This window comes from Carettochelys insculpta, chromosome 10, assembly GCF_033958435.1.
Source record: "Carettochelys insculpta isolate YL-2023 chromosome 10, ASM3395843v1, whole genome shotgun sequence".
Taxonomy (NCBI): Eukaryota; Metazoa; Chordata; order Testudines; family Carettochelyidae; genus Carettochelys; species Carettochelys insculpta.
Window position 1 is genome coordinate 53,462,247 of NC_134146.1, and position 27,194 is coordinate 53,489,440.

Genomic DNA, 27,194 nt, shown 5'->3' on the forward strand with positions numbered 1-27,194 from the left:
TGGGGCTGGCATGCCAGCATGGGCTCCCTGAAGCCAAGGGGAGTCCTGAGCTTAGGGGCTGGATATGGCTTGCAGGCCATAGGCTCCCAATCCCTGCTTCAAAGGCTAGTCTGAGCTCTGCCATTGACTTGTATCCTGTCTTCGTCATCAATAACTGTGGGCTCAGCGCCCGTTGGTGTCTGATGGCTGTCTCACTATTTCTTTACCTCTTTCCCTGTCCAGTGCAGAGTGCCTTAGTTTCTGTAGACCAGCTCCACACCAATCTACTCTATCACCTATCCCTTTTGTATCCTGTGCAGGTCCCTTAATCTTGCTTTACCTCCATTTATAACCAGGTAACTTCAGAGAGTTTGTTTGGAGGCTGTCAGGTTTTTGAGTGTTTTGAGACCCTTAGATGGTATTTGAGAAGGGCAAATTATTATCTCTTTCCGTTCTCATTGTGCCTCTGTGGGTGAATGTAGCAATAACTGAAACATGTGTTACCAATAAATTAATATGTCTGAATGTGAAGTTCTCTTGTAGCTTGGGTCAAACACTTCCAAAGCACTAAAACTCACCCCGGAAGAAAGGCGCTGCAGTGTGCTATTGCTGCAGCGGCAGTTATCTGGTTTGGGCAGCATACAGAGATTTAGAAAAACAAAAGTAAATGAACAGGCATGAGCTTAATAATAAGCAGTGATTTGCAGTAAGTGATAAATGTAAAAAAGACAGTTCTAACTGCAGTTGTCCCACAAAAGAGTCTCTTCACCCCGATAATTCTGCTCTAGAAAATAAACAGGCTGATTATTCGGTGAATCCACATCCTATACAAATGTAGTTCTTTGTGATTCCAGTACCTCTCTCTCCCTAACTAGCATCCTTATTCACTCACCTGAACAAAGATTCTCCTAACTACTAGCCCTGTCACATGTTACAAACGTCTATCTTCTCTCATCTCACCCTGGCACTGTTACTTGCCATGTTTGTTCCTGGCTGACAACAGAAACCATCATGTTGCTTGCCCTTGCTGTGTGCTAGGAGAAGAGCAGACTTAGAATAAGGATACTATTCCTGATGCACTGGGTCGCCTATAGCAAGTCCCTCAGCTTGCCAGCACTGGTTTCCCTTCCTGTAACATGTGAGTAATATCTTCTTTTATTAGGTGCTTTGGCATATGTGCAATGTCAATGCATTGAATGCAGTCTTTGTAGAATGCGTCTCTTATATAGATGGAGTTTAAAACCCATTTCCCATCCTTAGTCAACTCTCCTACATCACCAGCATTCCTCCTTAAAAGAAATACTTTAAATGCATTTTTGAATGTCACCTGCATGTTTGTGTTACACTTCTGAAGTGTTGGGATTTTAAATCAATGTGTGTGCATGCGCACACAGTAATTTCCATATACAGCAGTTATACCTTTCTACAGCAATTTGGTTGGTGTTATTTTTAATTGAGGAAAGGTAGTGTAAGCAGTGGCTTATGCTGACCTGGTAAACCCAAAGCTCTGAAACTTTTTGTGTGCCCTGTATAAAGGCATCCTCTGAAAAAGCAACATATGAGAAGAATGATCAGCAGATGGTTTCACAACCTTTTCCTGCAAACAGACAAGCTGAGCCCAGCATGTTTTTGTGCACTAGCTGCAGCAATTAGAAAAACAGCAACACCTGGGAAACAAAATGTTCAAATGATCAGGACAACAGGGTCAGAACTGATCAGATAATCTAAATTCAACCCAGAGGCAATGGGGACAAGAGAGACAGTGTAACAGCTGAGTCTGTAATTTCATTCATGGGAATGGGGTTTTCTTAGATAGTAGGAAACTAGATGATGGTCTTGTTCATAGAGAGTTGAACACATCTCTCTGAACGTAGCACTAGTTTGGATGTTTCAGGTAGGGGTTGGAACATCAGAGACTATTGCATTATAAAGAAAACATCCAATTTTTGAACCTTGTACCTGTTTGCTGGCACAAAAGGAGCCTACATTTGGACCTTGGCACTTTTTTGTCCACCAGGAAGAACAGAGTGCAGTACAGGTACATACAGTTACGAAAGGAGAGATTAGATCAGGGTACCCATTCTTTGAATGCTAAATTACATGTTTCTATTATGATTAATTGGCCTGGTCTACAAAGCTATCGTCCCACTAATAGCTGTGGGATGTCTGGACAAAGAGCAAGACCAGAAAAGGGCCCTTTATGTGGCAATTAAACTTATAGGCCCAAATTGTCAAACCTGAGTGCTTAAAACTGGGCTCCCACATCACATGTGACACCTCAGTGAAAGTAGCCCAACTTCAAGAGGTGCTCAGCGCTTGCTCCCCTGTTGACGTCAACAGCTATAGTCTCTTCAGGGCTAGTGCTGGATGCCCAGTTCAACATGGCTACAGTGCAAACAACGAGATAGGCAAAGATTTTCCAACAGGTGACTTTCCCCTTTTCTCTATATGTGTGTCTCTGCAGTTTGTTTGCTTTTAAACTGCTTCAGAATTGTTTGGTGTGCAAAGTGCTGTAAGAATGTTAATTTTTTGCTGGCGCTAGCAAAGTGTAAACTGGAAAGATCTTCCTGGCTCCAACCCACATCCAATTAGCTTTTCTCTCTACAACCCCAAACTAAATAAAAACAAATTGAAACAAATCCCAAAATAATTTATATTTACGTACTCAGCAAACCCAAAGGGTTATTTAGTGAAATCATTGTTTAATACTACTGCAGAAGGTTATACAATGGAAACTACAGCTATTTGGGCATATCCACAGAATGAACAATGAGCAAAAAGTCAAGACCCTGGTATCTGGAATAATGGACGGCTCTTTGTTGTTCTCTGTCTCTGAAGAAGAACTGTACTGGACTCATTCAGGCTGCAAAGCTTGTTAGAACAACTCGGAGCTCAGATGTATGTGACTGGGCCAATAATCCAACCAGACCAATGTCTGTTGGAAGCTCTGGCTTCTGCCTAATGTTCCAGAGGAAAGCAAAAGCCTCTTGCACACTCTCCGTGTGAACCTGGCCAATAGGACTTTGTACGGAAGGCAGAAGGAATTCCTTCCCCTCATATATACACCCTCCATGGACAGCTGATACCCTCAGGCATGAGATTCAATTTGCTTGCACTGGCTTTTACAGTTACTGCTGCCATTTGTGTGATGAAGTGTTAAATTCTCCTGCCTCTTTTAGACATGGAAGCAGGGTTCCTGCCTCTGATCTCCTGCCTGTATGAATTACCAGAGTGACAATAGTAACAGAGAGGTAACCATATTAGTTTGTATTCTAACAAAACAAATAAGCAGCCAAGTAGCACTTTAAAGACTAATAAAATAATTTATTGGGTGATGCGTGTTCTGCCCCACGAAAGTTAATCACCTAATAATTTATTTTGTTATTCTTTAAAATGCTATTTGACAGCTTGTTTGTCTTGTCAGAGTAACAATGATGTTTTTTGGGAACTGTTTAACCAGAATCCAAAACTCAGCCAGAGTTTGGCTCACCTCTGTCCTGCGAGTGTCCATCTATGGAGGCTGAGGCAGCTCATGAAGCCCAGCCAGCAGGCAACCAGGAGCATTAGATTGGAATTCACGCACCCCAACCATTAGGCAGGCCATGAGCTGCCATGTCTGTGACATGTATGACAGCCTTATCCTTTCCATGCTGTCTGAGCAGCCAAACAGATCCACATAAATGTGGCCCCATCCAAGAGCACAAGAAGGGAAGAAAGGAAAACAGCAAAATAGAGAGAATGGATTTCAGGAGGGCAGATTTTGGTAATCTCAGAGAGTTGGTAGGTAAGGTACCCTGGGAAGCAAAACTGAGGGGAAAAACAGCTGAGGAGATTTGGCAGTTTTTCAAAGGGGCATTATTAAGGTCCCAAAAGCAAGCTATCCCGCTGCGTAGGAAAGATAGAAAATATGGCAAAAGACTGCCTTGGCTTAACCAGGAGATCTTGCATGATCTCAAAATAAAAAAAGAATCATATAAAAAATGGAAACAAGGACAAATTACAATGGATGAATACAGGCAAACAGCACAAGAATGCAGGAGCAAGATTAGAAAGGCTAAGGCAAAAAATGAGCTCAAACTAACTACAGGCATAAAGGGAAACAAGAAGGCTTTTTATAAATACATTAGAAACAAGAGGAAGACCAGGGACAGGGTAGGGCCATTGCTCAGTGAGGAGGGAGAAACAGTAACAGGGAACTTGAAAATGGCAGAGATGCTTAATGATTTCTTTGTTTCAGTCTTCACTGAGAAGTCTGATGAAGGAATGCCCAACATAGTGAATGCTAGTGGGAAAGGGGTAGGGTTAGAAGTTGAAATAAAAAAAAGAATAAGTTAAAAATCACTTAGAAAAATTAGATGTCTGCAAGTCACCAGGGCCTGATGACGTGCATCCTAGAATACTCAAGGAGCTGATAGAGGAGGTATCTGAGCCTTTATCTATCATCTTTGGAAAATCATGGGAGACAGGAGAGATTCCAGAAGACTGGAAAAGGGCAAATATAGTGCCCATCTGTAAAAAGGGGAATAAGAATAACCCAGGAAACTACAGGCCAGTCAGCTTAACTTCTGTGCCAGGAAACACAATGGAGAAAGTAATTAAAGAAACCATCTGCAAGCACTTGGAAGGTGGTAAGGTGATAGGGAACAGCCAGCATGAATTTGTAAAGAACAAATCATGTCAAACCAATCTGATAGCTTTCTTTGATAGGATAATGAGCCTTGTAGATAGGGGAGAAGCAGTAGATGTGGCATACCCAGACTTTAGTAAAGCAGTTGATACAGTCTCACATGATATTCTTATCAAAAAACTAGGAAAATACAATTTAGATGAGGCTATTATAAGGTGGATGCATAACTGGCTGCAAAACCGTACTCAGAGAGTAGTTCTTAATGGTTCTCAATCTTTCTGGAAAAGTATAACAAGTGGGGCTCTGCAGGGGTCTGTTTTAGGACCGGTTCTGTTCAATATCTTCATCACCAATTTAGATATTGGCATAGAAAGTACGCTGCTTATGTTTGCAGATGATGCCAAACTGGGAAGGGTTGCAACTGCTTTGGAGGATAGGGTCGTAATTCAAAATGATCTGGATAAATTGGATAAATGGTCTGAGGTAAACAGGATGCAGTTTAGTAAGGACAAATGCAAAGTGCTCCACTTGGGAAGGAACAATCAGTTTCACACGTACAGAATGGGGAGAGACTGTCTAGAAATGACTACAGCAGAAAGGGATCTAGGGGTTATATTGGACCACAAGCTAAATATGAGTCAACAGTGTGATGCTGTTGCAAAAAAAGCAAACATGATTCTGGGATACATTAACAGGTGTGTTGTGAACAAGACATGAGAAGTCATTCTCCCGCTCTACTCTGTGCTAGTTAGTCCTCAGCTGGAGTATTGTGTACAGTTCTGGGCACCAGAGTTCAAGAAAGATGTGGAAAAATTAGAGAGGGTCTGGAAAAGAGCGACAAGAATGATTAAAGGTCTAGAGAGCATGACCTATGAACAAAGGCTCTGGACCATGTGAGAAGTGCCTCTCCACTGCCACAGCAGCTCCAGCAGGGCTGGGACAGAAGGTTGCCATTTTGTGACCTTGGCATGGTGCCCAGGAAGCAGCACCTTGCTGCAGCAGGTCTGTCTTGGAGCAGGACTGGAGCCAGGGGAAGGATGTTTCTCCTCCCAGCTGCAGCACAGTCCAGGCCAGCTCTGTCCTGCGACCCGGGGGCCCAAGCACCTCTTCCTGCCACAGCAGGTCTCAGTCTTGGGGACAGGCTTCTCCCCACCACAGCCCTCAGTCCCTGCCTATTAGCAGCTGTGTTGTGATGCAGTCAGGCAGCTTAAGAGAACTGAGGAGCTGTCACAAGGGGTAAATACCTGCAAGTCACACAGGTGCTCTTTAAAAACACCAGAGTAGAGGCTCAGACTTACTTTATTTCCCAAATCAGCAAAGGCAATCAGAGGAATGAAATAAGCAGCAGCACAGGCTGTGACACAATAGCTACGTCTACACGTGTATGCTACATCGAAATAGCTTATTTCGATGTAGCGAAATCGAAATAAGCTATTTCGATGAATAGCGTCTACACGTCCTCCAGGGCTGGTGCCATCGACGTTCAACATCAACGTTGGGCAGCACCACATCGAAGTAGGAGCTGCAGGGGAGCGTCTACATGCCAAAGTGGCCCACATCGAAATAAGGGTGCCAGGAACAGCTACTGACAGGGTCACAGGGCGGACTAGCACTTCCGGGCAACAGCTAGCCGCTCCCTTAAAGAGCCCCTCCCAGACACACTCAGCCTGCACAGCACGCAGTCTGCACAACCACAGGCACGCACACCCCGTCGAGGCAGTATGGACCCCCAGCAGCAGCAGCAGCAGCAGCAGCAGCAGCCAGAGGTCCACACACCCGCCCCTGCAGGAGCAGTGCTTGCCCTGCTCAATGCTATGCAGGAGGCAGCTGACCACCTTTTATTTGCAGAAGAGGAGCTGCCCCCAGGGGAGGAGGAAGCAGCCCCAGACCTTGCTGCCCTCCAACCCCCCCCCGCCCCCCGCCGCACACGCCGCCAGCTGTGGAGCTACCCCATGAGCACCGACTGGTGGGAGCGGCTGGTGCCTGGCGAGTGGAACAACGAGCGCTGGCTCCAGAACTTTCGCATCAGCTGGCAGACATTCCTGGAGCTCTGACAGTGGCTCGCCCCCACACTGAGGCACCAGGACACCTCCATGAAGCATGCCCTCATGGTCGAGAAACGGGTCGGCATCGCTGTCTGGAAGCTGGCCACTCCAGACAGCTACAGATCCGTGGGGCAGCAGTTTGGCGTGGGCAAGGCCACTGTCGGGGCTGTCGTCATGGAGGTAAGAGGACCCGGGGGGGGTCCTGGAGTGGAGGGCAGCCTTGAGGGGGGGAGGGAGCCCTGGGGGGGGAGGGAGGCCTAGGGGAGGGAGCCCTGGGGTGGAGGGCCAGACACACCCTGCACACCCCTCACTGGTGCTCTCCCATGTCTTTCCCCTGCAGGTCGTCCGCGCCATCAATGCCCTGCTCCTCCACAGGCTCGTGAGGCTTGGGGACCTGGATGCCACCATCGTGGGGTTTGCCAGCCTGGGCTTCTCAAATTGCTTTGGGGCTTTGGATGGGACCCATATCCCCATCTGTGCTCCAGAGCACAGCAGAGGACACTTCCTGAACAGGAAGGGCTACCATTCTATGGTCCTCCAGGCCTTGGTGGACAGCCAGGGCCGCTTCCTGGACATTTATGTTGGGTGGCCTGGCAGCAGCCATGATACCCGGGTGGTCAGGAATTCGGGCCTGTGCCACCGGCTGGAGGCGGGGACCTACATCCCCCAGCGGGATATCCCTGTGGGGGACACCACCATGCCCCTCTGCATCGTCGCAGACGCGGCATACCCCCTCCGGCCCTGGCTCATGCACCCTTACATGGGCCATCTCTCAGCCAGCCAGGAGAGCTTCAACACGCACTTAAACCATGCGCGCCAGGTGGTTGAGCGCACTTTTGGCTGCCTCAAAGGGCGGTGGAGGTGTCTCCTCAACCAGTTAGATGCAGGCCCCACCAACATCCCCCAGGTTGTGGGCACATGCAGCGCACTCCACAATCTGGTCGAGAGCAAGGGGGAGGCATTCTTCCAGGGCTGGGCTGTGGAGGCTGGCAGGGCTGACGTGCAGCCACCCGCTGCCCCCAGTTGCTAGGTGGCCCCGAGGGGATCCAGGTCCGGGAGGCCCTGCGGGCCCATTTCGACCAGGCCATGGGGTGAACACTGGCAGGCCCCCCACTGCACCCCCCTATCCTCCACAACACTCCCTGCCCCCCCGCCCACACCAGAGAGCACCCAAGAGCACACCCCCCTCCCACTTTTCTTGCAAATAAAAATGGACCTGTTGTTTTTGAAACCAAAAACCGGTGATTTCTCTTATTATTAATACTAACAATACATATATATATAGAGAGAGAGCAGAACAAAAGGGGGGAACTATTTACATGGGGGGGCAGGTACCATATAAAAGAACAGGGGTGTAACACAAACTATATACACAAAAATATGATGGGGGATATGTACAAAGGGGGAAGGGGTGGCCACGTCCTGGGCCCTGCACCCCTCTACTGTCCGGCGCCTGGGGTTGGTGGGCGCGACCCTCGCCTTGGCCTGAGCCCTGGCCGAGGCTGGGTGGGGGCTGGGCGAACTAGCAGGTATCGCCCGCGGGTGTTAGCAGGCCCCAGGTCCCCCTCAGTGGAAGGCCCCAGGGTGGCGGACGGTGGTCAGAGCGGTGGTCGGAGCTGTGGGTGGAGCGGCGGGCAGTGCGGGCAGGGCAGGCAGAGCGGTGGACGGCGCGGCATGGGGGGGGCCAGGTATTCTGCTATGCGCTCGAATGTGCGCATGAAGGCCCCCCCATGCCTCCTGGCGCCAGGCCAGTGCTCGCTCCTGGAGCTCCAGCCGCCGCTCCTCCACCCGCAGGCACCGCTCCAACACCTCCAGCTGACGCCAGAGGGTCGCAAGCAGCTGGGGGTCCATGGCCATCCTCAGGTGGTGGCTCCACCGTCAGCCCTGCCCTGGGGCTGGTCGGTGCTCTGCCGAGGGGCTGGCCTGCAGCAATGGCCCCGGTGGGCTCTCCGGGACCACTGACACCTCGCCGGCACTTCGAAGTAGCACGGGCACTTTGAAGGGCCTGCAGCTACAGGGTATGCCGGCACTTCGAAGTGCCTTTATTCCTCAAAATTTTGAGGAGTAGAAGTACTTTGAAGTAGCACGGGCACTTTGAAGTGCCCGCAGCTAGACGGCATGTTTTACACTTCGAAGTCGCCATGGGGGAGAATTTGCCTAATGAAGTCCTACATATTCATTGCAGCACTTCATTAGTAATCTCCCATCACCCTGATTACCATGCCCCCTTCAAAGTTGGGGACAAGTGTAGACATAGCCAAGAAGTGCTATACACAGAGTACATATGCAAATACAGCCCAATATCAAACAGTACCAGGACATGCTGATATCAAGGATGATACAAAAACAGCCCCAAAGATAACAGGCACAAACTGACCCCTCCAAAGAGATAAGGTCAAGATGATGATCTGTAATAGAAATGTTTTGAATGAACCAACCTGTACAAGGTGATGTCAAGGGGCAGTAACTAACTCTGTCAGCCGGCAGTGTGTAACTTACTTGTAACAGAATAGAGGGGGTCCCTTTTATATGTTGCAGTTAGGGACTATGAAGTCACGATGTAAAGCAAAACAAGGTATAAAGGGGAATTTTTCCTCATAAAAATACATGTAAATACAAGGGGATAGAGACCTCACATGCAATAACAGTGCCCAGACACCTTACAAAGCGGAATTTTCTACAATAAGAATACATGTAAATACACTGGGATAGGGACTGAGTCCTTTAAGTTGTTTTCTTGTTTTAATGTCTGTTAGCAATGAACCACATACAGTATACAGTAAAACATTTTTAGTGTAAGAAATCGTAAAATCAAACATACATCATTAAGGACGTAATCTTAAAACCCAGAGGGTCCTGCTCCAAGTTCATCGGTGACTGGTTGCTTTGTTTTCCTTTGTTTTCCTTTTAAAGGAAGAGTCAAGGGTTGTGTGCTTTCCTGCTTTTTGTTTTGCTTTTCATATTTCTCGGTAGCAAGCCATAGATTCTCTAATGCTCCTAGCCACCATTGATGAGCAGCCAAAAGGATTGTCGCATCTTTCCATTATCTCTATTGCACGTTCAACATGATCAAACATTTCCTTTACAGACTGAATTGTGAAGACAGCTTTCTATTTAGAATCACCCTCTTCATCACTATCAGATGTATTTTCTTCTTCAAAACCATGCATGTCCAACTCTAACAGATCTTCATTGCTCAGAGGCAAACCATGTGACTCCAACAACTCATTAACATCATCAACTGCCACTTCCTGGAAGCCTGCTTCTTTTGCCAATTTCACTATTTCATCATGAACACCTGATGTGTCATCGAAGCCAAAGAAGGTGTGGATTGCAGCAGGACATATTTTTTTTCCCAAAAACTGTTCATTAGGTGGCTAGAAACTTCATCCCAGGTGGAGCCAATTAACAATACATAGTTGTAAATCCTGAAATTTTTCCAGAATTCCAGGACTGTGGGTTTTTCGTCACCATCATTATCAGCTATGAGTTTGCAGAATTTCTTTCTCAAATAGTAAGCCTTGAATGTTGCAGTCACACCCTGGTCCATCGGCTGCAGCAGAGATATTGTCCTCAGTGGCATGAAAACAACTTTAACCTTGGGACACAGCTGTTCAAAATCAAGGTCACGGGCACTGGCATTGTCTAATATGAGCAGGATCTTGAATGTTAAGTTATTTTTCTTGCAGTATTCTTTCATTTCAGGGACAAAGTAATCGCTGAACCACTCGTGGAATATTTGCCTCATAATCCAAGTTGTGTGGTGGGATTTCCAGATAAGAGAGGTGAGATTTTACTATGTTTTTCAATGCTCTTGGATTTTCACTATGATAAACTAGCAATGGCTTTAATTTCTTATCACCATTGGTGTTGCTTGCTAAAAGGAGAGTAAGGCTATATTTTGCAGCTTTGAAACCAGGAGCAGTCTTCTCTTTCACAGAAACATATGTCTGAGAAGCATGTGCTTCCAATACAGCCCAGTTTCATCAACATTAAACACGTACTTAAAAGCCTACCCACCTTCTTCAATTATTTTTACAAGTTCATCAGGAAACATTTAGCTACGACAGATCAGGAAAGGGATCTTGGAGTTATAGTGGATAGTTCTCTGAAGACATCCACGCAGTGTGCAGCGGCAGTTAGTAAGGCAAATAGGATGTTAGGAATTATTAAAAAAGGGATCGATAATAAGACAAAAGATATCATACTTCCCCTATATAAAACTATGGTACGCACACATCTTGAGTACTGTGTGTAGATGTGGTCTCCTCACCTCAAAAAAGATATACTGGCATTAGAAAAGGTTCAGAAAAGGGCGACTAAGATGATTAGGGGCTTGGAAAGGGTCCCATATGGGGAGAGGCTAGAGAGACTGGGACTTTTCAGTTTGGAAAAGAGGCGATTGAGGGGCGATATGATAGAGGTATATAAAATCGTGAATGGTGTGGAGAAAGTGAATATAGAAAAATTATTTACCTTTTCCCATAATACAAGAACTAGGGGACACCAAATGAAATTGATGGGTAGTAGGTTCAAAACTAATAAAAGGAAATTTTTCTTCACACAGCGCACAGTCAACCTGTGGAACTCCTTGCCCGAGGAGGCTGTGAAGGCCAGGACTCTATTAGGGTTTAAAAAAGAGCTTGATAAATTTTTGCAGGTTAGGTCCATAAATGGCTATTAGCCAGGGATAAAGTATGGTGCCCTAGCCTTCAGTACAAGGGCAGGAGATGGATGGCAGGAGATAAATCACTTGATCATTGTCTTCTGTTCTTCTTCTCTGGGGCACCTGGCATTGGCCACCGTCGGCAGATGGGATGCTGGGCTGGATGGACCTTTGGTCTGACCCAGTATGGCCATTCTTATGTTCTTATGTTCTTATTTCTGCAGCATCTGCATCGGTGCTGGCTGCCTCTCCCCGAATCTTTACTTTTTTGAAACTATACCTTTTCTGGAAACAGTGAAACCATCCTCGGGCAGCCTTGAAGGACTTCTCATTTGAAGTACTTTCCTCTCCCAACCACTTTTTTAGATCTTCATACAAACTTAGAGCCTTCTCTTGAATGAGGGCTAAGCTGATGGGCATGTTCTGGTTATGGAGATCCTTGATCCATAATGCCAGCAAATGTTCCATTTTCTCCATTATCTCACTTGTTTGCCTCCTTATTTTTACCTCTGAATGCTTCAAAGCAGGCTTAGCCTTGCTTTCTATTTCAGAAGCATTCTTCACTATTGTACAAACACTCAATGAAGGCAAGTTAAGAGTTTGGGCAATCTTGACTGCACGTTCACCCTTTTTCCTACAACTTATAACATGCAATTTAATGTTTAACGCAATACCACTGTGTTGTTTCTTTACTTTGGCACCTTCACTTGCGCTTGCATTCATTGTTAACAGATTGCTCATTGTTAACAGATGGCAAATACTGTACATGGAACGATGGTAGAGAACGCATGTTGAACTACTAGTCACAACATGAGAGAACACACGGGGCAGAAGAAGCAGTGTGGAGGATGCTGGTGCAGTACATAATGCTAAGACAGTGGTGCTGCTGCAAATTTCAAACTGAAGCGTTGTTTTGACTGTGCATACCTTGTGATGACGTAAGAGCGGGGAATTTTTATGTCTTTGCCCTCTGTGTTCACGACTTGAGTGCGAAACAACATACATCGGGTGACACATAACGGGGACCCCCTATATAAAGATGTATCTCAGAGGAGTTTCTGTGTCCAACTAAAGCCGGGATGGAAAGTTCCACCATTCACTGAGCTGCATACGTTGTTGAGGGCATATATGTTTTAGTATTAATGTAGAGTCTGCCAGATGCTATTACTGTGTTTTGTTGATAACAAAGCTGGCATGCTGTCTTTGTTCCTTAACGAAATTTGTGGTCATTGGGCATTTTGCTCAAGGTCTGCTGATCAGGCTGTCTGTGCAGAGCTGGTGCAGTACACAGGCAAATACACACAGCCAAACATCTAAAAGCAGGATCTGTGTCCAGGCCTCCCCAGAGGTGCAGGAGAACAAGGCCTGAACAGACCTGAACAGAAGCTGCATGTAGCTCAAAAGCTTGTCTCTTTCACTAATGGACTTTGATCCAATAAAAGCCCATTCACCGTGTCTCTGTGAGAACAACACACAGAGACTAAGTCTACACCACAGCATTCTTTCAGAAGGTGATCTTCTGGAACATAGTCTTTGAAAGAACCTGTGTACACACAAGACTGGTCTGCTGTTTCGAAAGAGTGTCCACACAGCTGTGGGTGCTCTTTTGAAATAGTGGGCCAGAAAATGCCATGGACAGGGTCACATGGCTGCCAAGACCTTGCAGAGGCGCTAGCCAGCCATTCCTATAAATGGCCCCTTGCCCAGCACACACACTCTGAGGGCTGCCAGGCTGTCCACAGCACAGCAGATCCCGAGCATGGAACGGAGCCACTGCAGAGACCACCATAGATCTCTGACAGCTCCCTGATGAGGAACTCCTCAAGGCTGTGGTCAACCTGCTGGCCACAGTGCTCATTGCCATCCTTCAACACCACTGGGGGGCCCAGCTCCCTCTCTGCCTTCCTGCAGGCCACCTCCATGGGGCAATGTCTGTGCCCCCTTCCCACAGGTCATCTGGCTCCTGTGGAGGTATCACTAGAGGTGGGACCAGCCAGTTATGGGGGAGTGGGATGATGACCACTGAATCCAGAACTTCCTCATGATGAAGTGGATGTTGCTGGAGCTATGTCACTGGCTTGCTCCTGCTCTTCAGCACCAGGGCACCCACGCGTGGCCTGCACTCCTGGAGAAGAAGGTCGCCATTACAATTTTGAAACTGGCCACCCCAGACAGCCACCGGTCCATTGGGCACCATTTTGAGGTGGACAAGGCAATTGTTAGGGCCATCCTCATGGAGGTAAACTATATTTGTTTTACACACACACCACAGGGAGGGGGTTCCCAGGCAAAGGGGACCCTCCAGGACAGAGGAGGGGGGCCTTGGAGGGGACAGAGAGACTGTACAGGGGACAGGGGAGGTGGGAAGGGGATGGGGCCGAGGACTGGGGGGCCTGGATCACCCTGCCATGTGCCCATGGGCAATTTCATCCTCCATTCCATGCAGGTTGTCAGGGCAATAAACGCCACCCTCCTGTAGCAAGTTGTCTGCATTGGGGACCTTCACATTGCCATTGCAGGATTCTCTGAGCTAGGGTTCCCCAACTGCTTTGGTGTGCTGGATGGGACCCACATTGCAATCTGGGGCCCAGACCATAGTGTAGGTGGTTTTATCAACCAGAAGGGGTACCACTCCATGGTGCTCCAGGCCCTTGTTGGTGCCAAAGGGTGATTCGTGGAAGTCTGTGTGGGCTAGTCAGGCTGAGCCCACGATGACCAGATATTCAGGAACTCATGGCTCGGGCGCAGGATGCAGGAGGGGACCTAGATCTCCTTGTGCGAGCTCCTGGTTAGGGACAAAACCATGCCCCACCCCCCACACCCCTACACAGGCTGCACGGATCCTAGCTAGGACTTGTTGAATGCCCACTTCAGCCAGGCTCGCAACACTGTTGAGAGGGTGTTCGGATGCTTGAAGGGCTGCTTTCAGTGCCTCCTTATATGGCTGGAGGTCGGCCTCCACAGTGCACTCACCATGGTGTGGACATGCTGCACTCTCTGCAACATTGTGGAGATAAAGCATGAGGTACAGTAAACCCCTGATATGCACGATTTCGACTTGCACTTAACTTGCGTTAAGGTGAGTTAGGCACAAGTTGAAATCCTGAGGGTCCCAGGGGCGGGGTACTGGTGGGAGTGCAGCTCCTTGTCCAGCTCCCCACTTCAGCCATTGGATCCCCCAGCTGGGAGAAACTGAGGAGAAGCCGCTCTGCTGTGGCTGTCTGCCCACCTGGCTCCCTCAACTGGGAGAAGCTGGGGGACAGACAGCCTCAGTGCTGCGGGTTCTCCTTAGTTTCCCCCAGCTGGGAGAAGCCGCTGCACCACAGCCGTCTGCCTGCCTGGCTTCACCCAACTGAGCGAAGCCGGGAGAAGATGTGCCTGGCTCCCAGAGTGGTGGAGAGCCAGGAAATTGACCAGCACTGGTGTACTGGTCAGTTTCCCAACTCCCGCAAGCCCAGGGGAGCTGGGAGCCAGACTGACACCAGATTCCTGGGTCCCCTCCCTGACTTGTGCAAAATTTGAGTTACACGAGGGTGCCCAGGAATACAACCCTCATGTAACTCAGGGGTCTATGGTATTTGTCCAGGGGTGAGCTTCCAAGGCTGGCCCCAGCTGTGAGCAGCCGACCCATGGCCCATGCCCCATGCCACCAGGCACACCAGCACAGGGTGCGGGGTCAGGGATGTCCTTCAGGAGGCCTATACTAGGGGGCTCCAATGACCTTCCCCCAGGCACCCTCCACCATGATCCCCCCCCAACACCCACCCCTCACTACTCCCTCCTGCACACCCACTCCTCACCACTCCCCCAACAATTACACAGGACACAGGGGTGGTGAAAAATAAACCTTTGAAATATTGAGTATGCCTTACATGGGAAAAATATACAGGGAACTGTATACACGGGGGCAACTATGTACATTGTGGAGTCCTGGGTCATGGGTGGAGGGACCTGAACTTGGAGGAGGGTCCTGGGTCAGGGGTGGTGGGGACCTGAATTTGGAGAGGGGCCCTGGGTCAGGGTAGGGAGACGTGAGCCAGCCTGTACCAGCCCAGATCTGGGATCCCTATCAGAGCTGGGATTGGGACGGGACTACAGGGAGGTAGGAGTGAGGGGGGGATGCAGCAATCTTGGCCTCAGCAGAAGGACAGAGGAGCTGTCTTGGTGGGTGCCACAGTGGCCACAAGTCAGTGGCTGAGTTCCAGCCAGGCAGCTGTGGTGAGGTTGGGTGGGAGCTGGGCAGCAATGGTAGGTGCGGCAGGGTGGGGGGAGGCATGCAGGGGGCCTATGGGAGGAGCTGCAGGAGTGCCTCACAGGGAACAGGAGGCTGAGACAGGCAGTCATGGCCTGGATGAGGGCATGAAGGGCACCTGCAACCCCACCCCAGGCTTTCTGCTCCATTGCCAGCAGCTCCCACAGGGTGGCATTTTGCTCCCACAAGGTGGCCATGTGGGCAGTGGTGGCCTCCTCCTTGTGGTGGCACTGGCGGAGACCCATGCTGCAGCACCGCATAGGCAATAGAGGGTGGGGTGCTGTGGACTGCCTGGCAGCTGGTGCGGGGCTCCCCTACTCCTGGACGGGGCTTACCCTGCCCCCAGATGGCAGAGCTGTGGAGACAGAAGTTGCGGGGGAGAGAGAGAAAGAGAGAGAAAGAGACCCATCAGTCCTGTGACCTGGCCCTGGGGACCATGCCCCCACTCCCCATGGCCAGCCCCCTCATCTGATGGCCTGGAGGCCATGCGTAGTGTGCTAAATTACCTGGTGACTCTTAAGTGAACGCTCGGCATGTTAGGGTGAATTGCATGGGCACTTGAACAAAGCGGTGAGGTACATGGGGTGGAGGCAGGGTCCAGAGACCCTTTTAAATTGTGATAGGGAAATGTGCCTTAGCACAAAAGGCTAAACCACAAACTCCAGACCAAGAACTGAGGAACCAAGTGAACTGGGGAAGTCTAACCCAGTTAGCAATGGAATTTACTGAAGTGCTTGCAGACTGCACTGTCTGCAGCCACCCCTCCAGTCTAAAATTGTCAAACAGGAAAACCCTATACAGAAAAGAGCCATGGCCTCTGACCTAGCAGCCCAGAGGTGCCAGCTGCATACCTTAAAAGGGGAAAAAGTAGTATGGGATGTATGGTTGTGTAAAAAGGGGAGGGGGCTGAGAGGGGCTGCAGGTGAACAGAAGCAGAAGCAACCAGGATGTGATGTGTCAGACCTCGGGAGGAGCCAGCAAATGGCTGATCATAAAATTGGGCAACAAAACAAGGAGGAGGAGGAACTCCTGAATCCTGGAGAGACAGGATGCTGTCTGCAACAAAGACTGATCACCCTTCACCGCTCCTCCTGCCTGCTCACGAGTTAAATAGAGTAGTGTGTGAAAAAACGTATTGGTACCACGAAGAAATTTGTAACAGTATAGCTTAGATAGCCAGATGCAGTGTTTTATTGTTTTGTTCCTGTACCTGCTGAGCTACGTAAGTAAAAGTTAGCACTAGTGTTTTATCTCTGGCTTTTCTTTTGATACCCTGCCATAGCTATGTGTATTGCTGTGTGTATGAATTTAGTTTTATGAGTCTGTAAGGGTCACGTGTAAGGCTGAGGTAAAGATGCCCCAGGACCCCTGAGAGGGCTTTGACCCAATGACCGGGAAGTTCTAAAAGCAAGCTGCCTCAGCTGGGAAGCGTGGTCTGCTGAACCTCCGTGTTCTACAGAAGAGTGTTGTTGTATCTGTACATCCCTTTCTCCTATTAATCCTTAAGTCCTATCCCCTGAAACTCAAAACTCACGCTTCTTGAGGATAGATAACAGCTCTTAGAAATCAGGATAGATAACAGCCAATGAATTCCACCAACCCCTGGGCTATTTCAGAGAACTACTGGGAGTTAGAAAAGCCCCAAGGGGGTGTTTCTTTTCCTTTTGGGTGTAATCCTATTCCTCCTATTAGTAGTGTGGTGTAAGCCACAGCTATAATTACGTCAGTTTCGTAATAAATAGCACAATCACTCTCAGTGGAGTGGGCCATCACTGAGAAGCAGCCCTCCCTTTTCCCCAGTTCAACACTTCACCCACCTCTCACCTCCACCCTCATTTAGGACTTGGAGTACCACATATTTGCTCGACACATAGGTTCGGCACGTGCTAAGTATGCTCCACCCCCACACCTCCCCAGGCATGTGGCCTGTGGTCCTGTCCATGGGTTTGGGTGCTGAGTGCTACACGTGGCCCTCTCTGGGATCCGGGGGATACAGTGGTCTGGGGTGCATCTGGACTGGGGCCAGCAGTTATGTGGGTGGCCTGCTGCTGGCTGTGGTAGAGGCAGGCGCCACCTCCCCATGCCCCAGAGTGTCTGAAATGTCCAGTATCTACCTCAGAATACCTTAAGGAACTCAGGGGAGGCCCAGTTGGAGGGTGCCTGACTCAAGGACTGGACGGGATGGTGATGATGAGTGTCCTGCCACTAGAGCCATCATCATCACTGAGGGTCTCTGGCTCCTGCACCTGCTCCCAGGGGATGGTTACACCCAAGGGTCCTGGCTGGTCCTCTGGCTCAGTCTTGGGCTCCAGCTCCAACCCCACAGTGTTGAGCACCACGACTGGGGGGGCTGCCTACTTTGCCCTGAGGAGATGGTCCAGCTCCTCGTAGTGCGGGCAGCTGGCAGGTGCTGACCCGAGTGGCTGGCCACATTTCAGGCCTGGCAGTAGGCCTCCTTTAGCTCCTTAACGTTGGAGTAGACTTGGTCCAGTGTGTGGTCGGGGTGCCCACAAGTGCTCAGGCCAGTGGAGAAGCGGCTGAATGCTCCAGCATTCCTGCACTGGCCACCCATCGGGGGGGGGCACCTCCCCATCTCCCACAGTCCAAGCAGGTCCTTCAGCTCTGCCTTTGTTCACAATGGGGACCTCTTTTCTGGGCCCTGGCTGGGCTCCTGGGAGCCTTGGGATGGCTCAGGGGTGCTCCTGGAGGGGGAGGGGCACAAGGTTCCTGAGCGCTGCCCATGGGTGCAGTGGGGTGCCTCGTGGAGCTGGAGCATCAGATGCAGGTGGGCATGCCGCAGGAGGCTAGCACACTCATCTTCCTGCCATTGGGTTTCTGGGTCCCTGTGTCTTTAAACATAGCCAGATGCAGAGACCATAGAGCCCCACTGGTGCTGGCAGGGGCATCTCCATACTTCAGCTGGCCAGCGCCATGGAGGACTACTCTTTCGGAACAGCGGCATGTGAAGCATCTATACATGTTTCTTTCTAGAGGATCTTTTGAAAGAAAGAAGACTCTCTTCCCGACAGAGCATGGGAGAGTCCTTTCGAAAGGCGGGTTGCATTCTTTCAAAAATACTTTCGAAACATCATGTTTTGTTAGCAGACGCTCCATGGTCTGTTTCAAAAAGGATCCTTCTTTTGAAATATTTTTTGAAGGTACTTGCTAGTGTAGATGTAGCCAGCCAGATTTTTTTGGTGGGGACACTAGCACAGATCTTTATTGGCAAGGATTACTTCTCCTACTGAATTAGTCTTAGTCCATTTGTAATTAGGGAGACTTTCTCAAAGAAAATTAGACTCCAACTCTTAAGCTGCGAAGATTTGATCCAGCTACAAACTTTCTGCCAAGTTGGGGAAAGTTCATAGCTGGGTCCATCATGGTCATTTCCATGTACTGTAATTAAATGGTGCATGCATGTACACTGCTGCTTAAGTGTTTTTCATGGATCCTACACTGTTGGTTGTAGTGAGATGTTACCACCAGTGGTGTCTAGACATCTTATCTGCTCCAGGGTGTGTTGCTGACCCTTGACTGTGTGCATGTTACCTCCAGACTGCTGTGTTCAACAGATATCTGGGAGACCCCCAAGGACCACAAATCAAGTGAGGTCAGAAGAAACTGGATGCCAGCTGTTTTACACTAATACATGAATGTGTCCTGACAATGGACTCGACGTGCTTCCAAGGGGCAGGAGTGCCCCAACCTGTTCCCCAGGTAAGTTTATACCACATTACACACAGGTATAAAAAAGTTACATATCTGTAATGTGTCCCAGGTACAACCCCTGATTATAGTATTTTGACACTCTTTGATGTAATTAGATCTTACTCATTACCTTGTAGATATTGGTACCATCAAACCAACACTATCCATCATGTTGTTGTACTGAACCTGGGTTAGAATGTACCTGGTGCTAAGCTGTTGTCTCTGGGAAGCGTATGGGGGGCGGTCTATGGAACCAAGCAGGATGTTGTTACCTTACTGGAATGTGTTTGTGTGTATCACTGAGTGCATGGTGCTGGATGCTTTTATGTGCTTTTTGGGACCTGTCATGTGTCAGCACTCTCTCTTGCTGCATTCCTGTGAGCAAAATCTACCTAGCTCACAGTTTGTGCTTTAACCCCATGTTGTTCAGGCTTGAGGAGCTTTAGTTAGGCATTGACCATTGTTTATGCCTTCAGCCTTACACCAAACCCAATTGTCAGGCCCTCTTTTTATTACATTGGTATCCATTGTCCTTTAAGTCAAATGACAGGGCTCTATTCTTTTGCAGCAGGAACACTTGAGTTTTATCAAGTTCTGAGTGACCATAGTATAACACAAATATTTCTATAATGTGATAAGTGGGTTTATTACACTATGGCTAGGTCCACACTGGGACGCTACATCGAAATAGCTTATTTTGACGTAGCAAAATCAAAATAAGCTATTTTCACATGTAGCGTCCACACATCCTCCAGGGCTGGTGCCATTGACATTCGACACAGGAAAGCACTAAATTGAAATAGGCCCCCAGGGGAGCATCTACACACAAAAGCAGCCCCAATCAGAATAAGGGGGCTAGGAAAGCCTGCGGACAGGGTCACAGCGTGGACTAGCCCTTCTGGGGCAACAGCAAGCCACTCCCTTAAAGGGCCCCTCCCAGGCAGACTCAGCCTGCACAGCACAAGTCTGCAGAGCCTACAACCACTCACAGACCCCATGTATGCAGCATGGGCCCCCAGCAGCAGCAGCAGACAGAGTCCCACACAGCCGCCACCGGGAGCAGTGGCTGCCCTGCTCCATGCCATGGAGGAGGCCACCCAGCATCTCCTGGAAGAAGATGAGCTGTCCTCCTCAGGGAATGAAGAAGCCACCCCAGACCATGTAGCCCTCCCAGCCTCCCCCCACAGGACAATCCGCAGGCTATGGAGGTACCCCACCAGCACAGAGTGGTGGGAGCAGCTGGTGCTTGGGGAGTGGGACAATGACTGCTGGCTCCGGAATTTCCGGATGAGCCGGCAGATGTTCCTTGAGCTCTGCCAGTGGCTCACCCCTGCCCTGCAGCACCAGGACATCCCCATACGGCATGTCCTCACCATCAAGAAATGGGTCAGCATCACTGGCTGGAAGTTAGCCACTCCAAACAGCTACCGATCCATAGGTCGGCAGTTCGGTGTGGGCAAGGCCCCTGTCGGGGCTGTCGTCATGGAGGTAAGGGGACTCCAGGGGGAGGGGGGACCGGGGGAGGGAGCCTGGGAGAGCCCAGGGGGAGGGCCAGGCACACCCTGCACACCCTCATGGGTGTGAATGTCCTTCCCCTGCAGGTGGTCCGCATGCTGAACGCTCTGCTGCTCCACAGGCTCATGCGGCTTGGGGACCCGGATGTGGCCATCATGAGGTTTCCCAGCATGGGGTTCCTTAATTGCTTTGGGGTACTGGATGGGACCCACATCCCCAGCCGTGCCCTGGTGCACGGTGGAGGACGCTCCCGCACAGGAAGGGCTACCATTCTGTGGTCCTCCAGGCCATGGTGGACAGCCGGGGCCCCTTCTTGGACATTTATGTTGGCTGGCCTGGCAGCACCCATGATGCCCAAGTGTTTAGGAATTCGGGCCTGTGCCACTGGCTGGAGGCAGGGACCTACATCCCCCAGTGGGAGATCCCTCTGACGGACACCACTGTGCCCCTCTGCTTCATCGCAGATGCGGCCTACCCCCTCCGGCCCTGGCTCATGCGCCCCTACATGGGCCACCTCAGTGCCAGCCAGGAGTGGTTGAACACCCACGTGAACCATGCACACCAGGTGGTCGAGAGGACTTTCGGCTGCCTCAAAGGCCACTGGAGGAGCCTCCTCACCCACCTGGATGCAGGGCTCCCCAACATCCCCCAGGTCGGGGGCACGTGCTGTGCATTCCACCATCTGGTGGAGAGCAAGAGGGAGGCATTTGTGCAGGGCTGGGATGTGGAGGCTGGCACAGCCTAGCCACCCTAAGTAGCCAAGCCAACCATGAGGGGATTTGGGTCTGCGAGGCCCTGCAGGCCCATTTTGACCAGGCTGGGGGTGAAAGCTGGCAGGGCCAGCTAGTGAGACACCCCCCCCCGCCCCACACACACCCCTCCCACAACGCTACCTGCCCCCACGCCCACACCACTGAGCACACACCACCACACATTTGTTTTGTTTTAAATAAACCAAACCTTCTTGAAACAAAAAATGATGAACTTTTACATTAATGGGGAACTATGTACAGGGGGGTGGGACAAGGCAACTATGTACAATTAATGGGGGGGGGGAAATATGTACAGAGGGGGGCCCAGGGGGCCCAGTCCTTGGCCCCCTTTGCCCCTACTGTCCAGCACCCAGCGTGGGGCAGGGCACAACCCACGTCTGGGCCAGAGGCCCTGTCAAGGCTGGGTGGGGGCCAGGAGAAAAAAAAAAAAAAAAAAACCGACAGATATGGCCGGGCTGGCTCCTGAGCCCCGCGGTCCCCCTCCTCAGCAGGCTCCAGAACAGGTGGAGGGGTGCCGAGACGGACGGCGGCTGGAGTGGCGGGGAGTTCCATCTGCTCAGCAATCTGCTCGAAAGTCCTCATGAAGGACCCCCAAACCTCCTGGCACCAGGCCAGCGCTCTCTCCTGCAAGTGCAGCTGGCACTCCTCCACTTGCAGGTGGCACTCTGACACCTCCACCTGACACTAGAGGGTGGTGAGGAGCTGGGGGTCAGCAGTTGCCTGTGGCTGACTCCGGCGGTGGCGGGCTTGTCCCAGGGCCAGTCCCTGCTCTGCCACTGGGCTGCCCTGACGCGATGGCCCCGGCGGGCTGTCTGGCACAGACGCAGCGCCCGTACTGTTGAGGCCTTCAGATGGTGCAGCTGCGGAATGGGGGTGCGGGGGGGGGGAAAAAAAGAGCAGAGACAGCCATTAGTCTGGGCCCTGACCCATGGCTCATGTCCCCCCCACCCCTCTGCTGCTGGTCCCCCATCCCCCAGAGATGATGGTGGGTGTGGTATCCCCCCCTGCGGTGACCACCTTCTGGGGTTCTGCTCCCCCCCATCCCCAGGGATGGGGAATGGCACTGTCCTGGGGGGCAGGTGCTGATGGGCTGTGAGGGATGTGCCACTGCTGTCCTCAGGGCCATGGTCTGGATGGGCCATGGTGGACAGTGGTCACCTGGGCGTGTGGAGGGCCCTGGTCATGTCCCTCATCCCCATCCCTTAACCCGGGGGGCGGAGGTGTACATACCTGATGGTCCACTTCCACAGTTGGAGGACACCCATCGGGCAGACACCCTGCTGGAGCTATGGGAGGGGAGGTCAATGAGGAGTCCCCTATCGCTGGAGCCCTCCTCCTCCTCTCTGCTGTCCCAGGGGTAGGCTCCTGGAGTGCAGGGCTGGCCTCCAGGCCGGATTCCGGCTCCAGGGCCTCCTGGGGCTCAATCGGCCAAGGTGTCAAGGGTGGCCAGTGGGGAGGTGGTGTACCGGGGGCCCAGGATCTCCCTGAGCTCCCTGTAAAAGGGGCAAGCAGTGGGGGTGGCCTCAGACTGGCTGACCATATCCCGGGCCCGGGCATAACCCTGCCGCAGCTCCTTGACCTTACTCCTGACATGGTCAGGAGTGCAGACAGGGCGACCCCAGGCAGCCAGACCCTCGGCCAGCCAGGCAAATGCATCTGCATTCCGCCACTTGCTCCCCATTACCTGGAGCACCTCCTCCTCACCCCAAAGCCCCAGCAGGTCCTGGATCTTGGAGTCTGACCACGAGGGGCCCCGCCGGCTCTTCCCTGCCTAGCTGGGAGCCCTGGGTCCCCTTGGGGGGGTTGCCCTGTGGGTGCTTTGGGGGGCTGGCTGGCTGCCATGGGTGCTGGATCAGGGCATCTGGAGGGTGTGCAGGCTGTGCATGTGTCTGTGCTGCTGCCTGCATGCTCTCAGCTTCCTGCCACAGGAAATAATGGGGCGGGGAACTTTAAGGGGCTGCTGCACATGGTGACCATAGAGCTCAGGGGCTGGACAGAATGTCTCTCAATGCCTCAGCTGCTGGCCGCCATGGAGGACCCCGCTACTTCGATGTAGCGGGACACGGATTGTCTATACATGCCCTACTTCGATGTCGAAGTAGGGCGCTATTCCCATCTTCTGATGGGGATAGCGATTTCGATGTCTCGCTGCCTTATGCCGATTTCCAACTTCAAAATAGCGCTCAGCACGTGTAGACGTGCCAGGTGCTATTTCGAAGTTGGCCTGGCTATTTCAAAATAGCCAGCTAGTGTAGACACGGCTTATGAGAATAGTGGCAAAGAAGAGGTTAAAATGCTTTCAAAATAATCTTTGTTCAACAGTTCTATGATATGGTATCAGAACTACTCTGACTCTTATAATTGGCTGCAGCAGAACACCTTGCATTTTGACAGTCTGACAATTACAATGAACCAGAAAAAAAAAAAAAGCAGATAAAGTTGCCAAGTTAGTGGTGTATAGGTATCAAATTCAGAGCTTCTAAAAAGTTTATATCAATCTCTTTCAAAGGTGACAGTACTTTATTTGCAACAAGTATTTGTGCATAGCATATGGTCTTTAAGCTAAGTATAAACTCCATCTACCCTTCTGTTGGGGTTGACCTGTGTCATATGCTCGTGAGTCAGATGAGTACTTTTTAAAATACACAAGATTAAGCAGTGCCTGTATTTTGGCTTTATAGTGAAGCGGCAATATGTAACATTGCTGCAATGTGAATGTGACTAGTTTTTTTTTTGCAGAGAATATGTTCACTTACTACACCCGCACAATGGAAATTAGATTTGGAGTTCAATTTCTAATATAATAATTAGAATTCAGCAATCAAATCAAGTGTCCTTCTTATATAAGGACAGGACCTAAATTATTTGTGTGTTATAGTACTTCATTCGTGTTCTCAAGTAAGATATTGACAAAGGAATATGACTACTAACTAAACACAATACATTCGGATCAGTATCACAATTCTTCATGCATCAATGCCCTTTTTTACTTTAATTGCTTCTGGGATAAGAGGCATAACTGGGGATGTGTTATCAATAAATTCTTTCCTTTCTGTTTGCGTTTCACCTGTTCATGCAAAATGTGTGTGACTAACCCCAGGAGCCTGAGAGATGATGGTGGTTATTGTTTTTAAAGGAAAAACCAAAAATCATGTTTTTGTCTTTTTAACTGAGGATTTACGTATTCCATCCCCAACCTTGGGAAGTGGACACAAGGGGAGTTTTGCCTTCATTCCAAGTTAGGTTTCACTTCAGATGTTAGTGTGTACACACACGATCTCCCCAGTTATTCTGTGGATGACATGGATTTCACCAGCTCTGATTCACACACTAAGAAGTATTCATTTGAAAAGACAGAATCCCAGAAACGTAGGGCTTGTCCTTACTTCAGGGAACATTTTTGAAAACCGTTGTCAAATCTTCCTTCAGGTGTCTTTTCTTTAGACTAGGCTGAATGTGCCCATTTCTTGATGTCTGGACACCAGAACTAGATGTGGTATTCCAGTGGCAGTTGCATCCATGCTAGAAGCAGAGGTATCATGCTAATTTCTCTTCATGCACCCAAAGATTGCAGTAGCACACTGCATCACTAGGAGCTTCAGTTCAGTTGATTAATTGACTCAATCTTTTTTTCAACTAAAATTAATGATTGCCAGCAGAGAAACCCTCCCCACGGGGACACCAAATGAAATTGATGGGTAGTAGGTTCAAAACTAATAAAAGGAAATTTTTCTTCACACAGCGCACAGTCAACCTGTGGAACTCCTTGCCTGAGGAGGCTGTGAAGGCCAGGACTCTATTAGGGTTTAAAAAAGAGCTTGATAAATTTTTGCAGGTTAGGTCCATAAATGGCTATTAACCAGGGATAAAGTATGGTGCCCTAGACTTCAGAACAAGGGCAGGAGATGGATGGCAGGAGATAAATCACTTGATCATGGTCTTCTGTTCTCCTTCTCTGGGGCACCTGGCATTGGCCACCGTCGGCAGATGGGATGCTGGGCTAGATGGACCTTTGGTCTGACCTAGTATGGCCATTCTTATGTTCACTTCCCAGGGACACCCAGAGCATAGCATTGCATCCCAACCCTCCCGGCTAGTTCCCCTGATGGACCTATTTGCCATATACTTATCTAGTTCTGTGGGGTTTGTCTTTTTTTTAATCTCAGTTTTGTTCATCACAACATCCCCTGGCAATGTGTTCTGCAGATTGGCTGTACATCACGTGAAGCAGTACTTCTTTTCAATCTGCTGTTTATTAATTTAATTTAAGTAACCGCTACTTCTTGTATTATGTGAAGGAATAAGTAAAGCTTCCCTGCTCACTTTCTCTATCCCAGCCAAGATTTTAATAGACCTTTATCCAGTGGGGCCAACAACCACCATATGCCCAGGGGCAAGGTGGGAGCAGGGCCTGGATCCATGACCCCAGAAAGTGTGGGGCCAAGGGCAAAAGGGGCAGGCCCAGGGTAGTCAACCTTCAGCATCACTTGAATTGCAATGATGAACCCCACCCTTTCCATCAAAGTTGTGTTGAACCATGCAGCAGAGCAGCTGCAGCACTTCAAAGGGGCCCAGGGCAACTGTCCCCCTGTGCCCCCTCATCAGCAGGCTTGCCTTTCTATCCCCACTTAGTCATCTCTTTTGCAAGATGAAAAGTCCCAGTCTTTTTAGTCTTGTGTCATACAGAAGCTGTTCCATATCCCTAATCTTTTTTTGTTGCCCATCCCTGTAATTCTTCCAACTCTAGTATCCCTTTTGACATGGAGCTATCAGATCTGTAGGTAATAATCAAGATGCATATATACCAGGGATTTCTATAAAGGCATTATATTTTCTGTCTTATTAGCTCTCTTTCCTAATGGTTGCTAACATTGTTAGGTGTTTTTACTTCAGCAGCACATTGAGTAGATGTTTTCAGAGAACTGCCCACAATGATGTTAAGAGGTAACAGGTAATTTAGACCCTATCATTTTATGTGTATAGTTGAGGCTGTTTTGCAATATTCATTACTTTGCATTTATTAACATTGAATTTCATCTGCCATTGTGTTGCCCAGTCATGAGATTTCCAGCCTGATCTGGCTGACTGGACATCTCCACTAAGTGCCCATCCCTTTTAATGAATGTCAAAGGGTTTGAAATTGAGGTTTGGTTTTCAGGTACTTCCTCTGTTAATACTAATTCTGGCCTCATTATTTATCTCATCTCTTGCCTTTGCTGTTTTTCAGTTGGTTTCTAAGTCACTGTAGATACTTTGAATGCTCGTACTCTTAGTTCTAGGTGTGTCCTCATTTTTTTTTCTTGTTTGTTAGATTGATATGATTGTTTCTCTTTCCTTCCATCACTGAATCTGTTTCAGCATCATTATTTTACATCCATGCTTTCTTGGTCATTATCTTTTTCTAATACTAAAAAAGCTTTGGGCTAAACTCTGTTCTGATTTACCCCAAGATAAACCAGGAATAAATCCATTGAATTCCATGAAATTACACCATTGTAATGAGCAAACCAGATCAACTGTTTTCTTACATTCACTGTGATACACAGAGACCACAAGTCCTCATGAAGGACTGTTGTCAGAACTTGTGGGTAAAGCCCCATATCACTGCTTTTTATTGGGAACAACATCA